This window comes from Rhinoderma darwinii, chromosome 1 (genome assembly GCF_050947455.1).
Source record: "Rhinoderma darwinii isolate aRhiDar2 chromosome 1, aRhiDar2.hap1, whole genome shotgun sequence".
Lineage (NCBI taxonomy): Eukaryota > Metazoa > Chordata > Amphibia > Anura > Rhinodermatidae > Rhinoderma > Rhinoderma darwinii.
The window spans coordinates 644,482,300-644,488,299 of NC_134687.1; the positions used below are offsets into that span (position 1 = coordinate 644,482,300).

At 42.4% G+C, this 6,000-nt stretch overlaps 1 protein-coding gene across 1 annotated transcript in view; it reads right to left on the reverse strand.

Moving 5' to 3' along the window:
• The window catches only part of LOC142668876 (uncharacterized), a 28,146-nt gene extending 22,473 nt beyond the window's left edge, over positions 1 to 5,673 (reverse strand). Inside the window, exon 1 of the mRNA XM_075847087.1 lies at positions 5,563 to 5,673. The gene's annotated coding sequence lies outside the window, so the exon portion shown is untranslated. The remainder of the gene's footprint in view (positions 1 to 5,562) is intronic.
• Positions 5,674 to 6,000: the final 327 nt, after the last annotated feature.

Sequence of the window (6,000 nt, forward strand, 5' to 3'; positions counted from 1 at the left end):
GATCAAAATAAAATTAGCAATTTTTTAGCAAATGCGTCAGTTTATACCAGCATTTTTCACACACAGTATAGACCACAGCCAAAATTAATCTCCTTTCACATTCTACCACTTCTACCAAATATGTGGAACTTATTATCACATAGAGATGTAGGAGCGCGGACGATAGAAGAAGCTTATTTCACAAATCGCTTTTTTTCAAAGCTGGTTTTACAAAACTCAGAGTTTCTATAACACTTCCAAAATATCTGCTCTTGAAGCCGAGATCCCAAAATATTCATCTAGGGGTATAATGGGAATTTATTTTTTGGAGTTTTCTAAAATAAGAAATTGAAGGTTTATGCAAATGGAGCTCTCCAGCAGATGAACTTTAGAAAACATGCAAACATGACATCCACCCCCCACCCATTCCCTCCCTCACCCTTGGAGTAAAATCAGGGGAAAAATAAAAAAGTAATGTAGGGCAAATATATTTTCAACGAATTAACTAAAATCTAATAATTCAGATCAGTGTGGTATTTTTTAAAACATGGCTCAATGCACAGGCCTGTTGCGAGGGACATGAGGGTCAGAAATATCGGGAATCTTTGTGGTGCCCGTCTTTTCTGCAGACGCGGCACTTTTTCTGGGGGTTGCTTCTGGTTGGTGTTGGGGGAATCCGACTGATGAAGTGTCTTTCAGTCAGTCGCGTGACATCCTCAGACTGGGGGCATTCTCAGGTGTCCTGAACATCAAAAATGAGGCCTTCAATAATTTTTCCCAGGAAATCCTGGTATGTGTCTCTGCCTCTGTTTTTTTTGTAGAGCACAAATGAATTGTGGATTGCCACCTGTAACAAATAAATGGCCACTTTTTTGTACCAGGTTTTAGATTTGCGTTTTACTAAATAGGGCTGTAAAACCCGGTCGCTTAAATCCACCCCCCCCCACATGTACTTGTTATATTTGTACACGCTCACTGGTTTGTGCTTGTCCGATGATGCCCCCCTTTCCCTCACTGCCACTGTTCCTGCGGTATGAATCGTGCTTAGCACATACACATCTTTGCGATCCCTGTACTTGACCGCCAGCAATTCCTCAGATGCATAAGCACAGGAGTCCCCCTTTACCATGCGCTTCCCCAGTAATTGCTGTGGAAAACGAATTCGGTTTTTGCGCATGGTACCACATGCCCCAGTCCTTGCAGCATGCAAATACCTAAACAGGGGCACACTGGAATAAAAATTGTTGCAGTACAGGTGGTACCCCTTGTGAAACAGAGGCTGCATTATCTCCCACACGATCTTACTGCTGGTGGAAAGATCAGGGGGGCATCCAGGAACATTTATTGTGCGGTCCCGCCCTTCATAAATCCTGAAGGCGGTGATATATCCTGACCCGCTTTCACACAATTTGTAGAGCTTAACGCCATATCTTGCCCTTTTGGAAGGTAGATATTGGCGAAAGCTAAGTCTGCCATGGAAGTTGAGGAGGGATTCGTCCACACTTACATTCTGCTCAGGGGTGTAGATTTGCAGAAATAAATTATTCAGGGAATTTATTAGTGGTCTTATTTTGAACAAGCGATCCCGGTTTGCATCGGTACTTGGGGGGGGCCTGTGTGTTGTCATTGAAGTGGAGGAACCTCATTATTGCCTCATAACGAGACCTGGGCATTACTGCAGAATATACTGGGGTGGCTTGGGTGGGTCTTGTTGACCAGTAAGGGGCTTTTTGACAATACCCATATTTAGGGTGAGCCCCAAAAAATTTTTTAATTCCTGCAAATTGGTGGGCGTCCAATCTCTGGCATGGGTGGATGAAGGTTTCTGCCTTATATATTGAGTGGCATATAAATTTGTTTCGTGGACAATCTGATTTAGGATGTCGTCCGTTATAAATAAATGGAAGTAATCCATTTGGACAAAATTTGTATTGTCCACGGTTATGCCAGGAGTGGCAGTAAATCCGTGGATTCTAGGCCCAAACGATGGGGCAGGTGCCCATACAAGAGCCTGGACTGGAGGGACCAGGCTGTCCCGTGCTACAGCGCTACTTGGCCCTGCGCTTTCATGTTCTGCAGTTTCAACTGCATCAGGGACAACGTCCCCTGAAGATGAACCTGAAGTGACGCCGTCATCGTCACTGCCCAAAACAGGTTCCATCTCGGACGCCATCTATGATGCAGTCTCCGACTCAGACCACAGCATGGCGTATGCCTCCTCGGCGCTAAACAACTTCCTCGCCATAACGTAACTAACACTAACTAAACAATTATTTTTTATTTTTTTTTTATAAAACACACAAACTAACTGGTATATATATCTACACTACCGCTAACAAAAAAAATAAACCGCTATTGCTATATATATTATATATATATATATATATATATTATATACTCCCTACCTGCCTATTCTAATAGAATAAAAGAAAGAAAGGTAGATAGATAGAAAAAAAAAGATAGATGGATAGATTGTATAGATAGATAGAAATCTGTCTATACTGAGAATGTTTTATAGTGTAACTGTATTTTTTTTCACTGTAATCTTCTGGCAGCAATTCTCGTGCGTGCACAGTCTCTGAAGTGCCGCCGTAATTAGTCTATACGGCGGACTTCAGAGACCCTGACCGCTGGCCGTATAAATACGGCCAGCGGTCGGGAACCTGTTAATAGACAACTGGGCGTGTTTTTACTTTTGACCAACTGGGCGTTGTACAGAGAAGTGTATGACGCTGACCAATCAGTGACCAATCAGCGTCATACACTTCATTGTTCCAGCCCGGCTTCTTTCACTGCACAATCACGCTGTAACAATGGGCTGGAACAATGAGAAGTGTATGATGCTGATTGGTCACGGATTGGTCAGCGTCCTACACTCCTCTGTACAACTCCCAGTTGGTCAAAAGTAAAAACACGCCAATTTATAATCTGGTGACAGAGCCTCTTTAAATAAAGTGATTAAAAAGGGAAAAATCAGTCACGGGTAGTGATGTGCCGTTATTTGATGAAGTATTGAATAAAAGGTTATTGAGGAAGATCAGTGCACGTATGTTAGAGGAGTTGCACCTGATACATAATATTTTAATTAATAAACAAAGTTGTTTTAGTAATGGATTGCTACAATTTCATTGTAGTTAAGACAGATTTAAACCATTTTTCATGCCAAAGGCCACTGCACTTTATAACATGTCTGTATAGTTGTGTCATGATGTGTATTAAAGGACGGGTGTCGCGAAAAAATTTTTTTTTTATATGAATTTGCTTTTAGTGTTTTATTAAAAAATGTTTTATTTATTTGTGTGTTTGTGTTTTACTTTTTTTTATTTTTGAACTTTTTCTTGTCTATGGGGGCTGCCATTTTTTTTCCCATCTCTGTATGTGTCGATTAACGACACATACAGACATGGAATACGGCACATACTGCCCCATAGTGAATGCGAACGGGACCCGTTCCATTCACTATGCTGTACGCCGTCTGTGTGGGAACGGCGCATGCGCCGCTCCCACACAGTCCAAATGGAAGGTCTTCGGCCGAGCCATGTCCGGCGCCATTTTCTCGTGGAACGGAAGCCGTGGCCGGACAGTAAGATTACTACTTCCGGTCGCGGCTTCCGGACTTGTGTTCTAATGCAAGCACTTGGAGCGGACGGACCGGAGGGAGCGGCGGCGGCAGGAGCAGGTACGTTATTTCTGTGTATGTACGTGTTTTAGTGTGTGATTACTACTGTATGTAAACCTACCTGCTTTTTACTCTGCTATAATATTCAACGTACAAACGTAGAAGCGGCAGGGCGCATCTCTTTTAAGAATGCCCTGGTACCAAAAAAAAGGCAGGGTGTCACCTGCTTATTAGGCCCTTAAGCACCGAGCCATTTTTTGCCATAAGGACCAAGACCATTTTTTGGGGTTTTTGCCTCCTCATATTACATCAGCTATAACTTTTTATTTTTAAGGCTACACAGTAATGCTCACCAGAATCAGTTGTGCAGAAGGCACAACACTATGATAAGTTTGTTTGTGAAATCAAGCAGGGCCTGTGACCGCTGGTCCACCCTGAAGGCCTCCAGCATCAGGTACAATTTACCTGATGAAGAGCTCAGATCGACATTGAAACGCATTGTACGTTCCTAATAAATCTTCTTATACTTATCTACACAACGGTGACAGCGCCCAATCTATTCCGGCTTTCTTCCGATCACTCTGCATGTCTTACATAGTTATTTGAGGCCTTGTTTGCGGGACGAGTTGTATATTTTTTTAGGAATCATTTTTGGTTAAATACATCCTGGTGCTTTCTCTTCACCAGGTAAGCGATGCACATGCACCCGGCCGTCCACGAGATGTAAAAGAAAATGTGATTCATCAGACTAGGCCGACTTCTATTACTCCATGGTCCAGTTCTGATGCATGTGCCCATTGTAGGCACTTTTGGCAGTGGACTGGTGTCCGCATGTCACCCCCAACTGCAGTAAGCTGCAATGCTCTGCATGATCTGACACATATCATAGCCAACATAAACTGCTTTAGCAATTTATGCTACAGTGGCTCTTTTGTGGAATCGGTCCATACGGACTAGTTTTCGCTTCCCATGTACATCAATGAGTCTTGGGCATTGATGATCCTGTCGTCTGTTCACCGGTTGTCCCTCCTTGGACCTATTTGTAGGTGCTAACCACTGTATACCAGGAACACCCAAAAAGACCGGACGTTTTGGAGATGCCCTGCCCTCGTCGTCTAGACATCACAATTTGTCCCTTGTCACTCAGATCACAGTGTGTGTATATATATATATATATATATATATATATATATATATATATATATATATACACACATAAATAAAAACAGTAGACGTGGATTGTACAGTGAATTTACAACATCACTAAAGTCAAAAGTGAATGTGGAAAAAATAGTCCGTATGGAGAGAATAAATCCACATCCACTCGTTATTGTCTACCCTCTGTAGATAGTTTATTCCTTGTAAAATTTGTAAAATATAAAAAAAAAAAATATATATATATATAAATTTGGTGAAGTCCTAATCGTATTGACCTGCAGAATAAAGTTAACAAGTCGTTTTAATTGCACGGTGAATTCCACAAAAACGAAGCGCAAAAAAAAACAAACAATGGAGGATTCCCTGTTTTCATTTTCTACCCCACAAATAATAATTTTTTCCCCGTTTCCTAGAACTTTATATGGTACCATAAATGGTGCCTTGAGAAACTACAACTCGTCCCACAAAAATCAAGCCCTTGTAGGACTATATCGACAGAAAAATAAAATAGTTATGGCTTTTGGAAAATGGGGAGGAAAAAAATACAACTGTAGAAAAAGCCGGAAGGCTACTGAGATGAGTGGAAATAATATACTACAAGCCACGTGGTCTGTGGTGGTACAAATATTACAAGGAAACTCCCATGATTTTCTTGATCTGCACATGAATTACCCTCCTGCACAGATGTGTAAAGTAATGGCCCGCATATTAAAGATTTTCAGCAGGTATTCTCAACATGACTTCAACATGGCCGCCAGTCCAGCCTGTGCCCACAGTAATGCCAATATATATCTGTCTCTCCTTACCTTGTGATGTGCGCGGCCGGTAGTTCTCCATCATGACCTCCTGGTACAGATCCTTGTGTCCTTCTAGATACTCCCACTCCTCCATGGAGAGATAGACAGTGACATCCTGACACCTTATAGGAACCTGACACACACAATGATACAGTCATCACCCAGACACCTCCAGTGCTGTTACTGTAGAATTTCCCAGCAGTGTCACCTCTCCAGTCAGCAGCTCAGTCATCTTGTAGATCAGGTCTAAGATCTTCTTCTCATGTATCTGGGAGTGAGGGGGAGGCTCTGTGATGGGGCTCTGACTACTGCTCCATCCTCCTGACTCATGGATGATGGGAGTCGTACAGTCACCCGATGTCTTCTTCACTATTGTGTACTCCTGTGTATGGAGAGAGACACTTAGAGAACTGAACACAGTATTCCCCCCTCAGTAGAAAGAGGGAG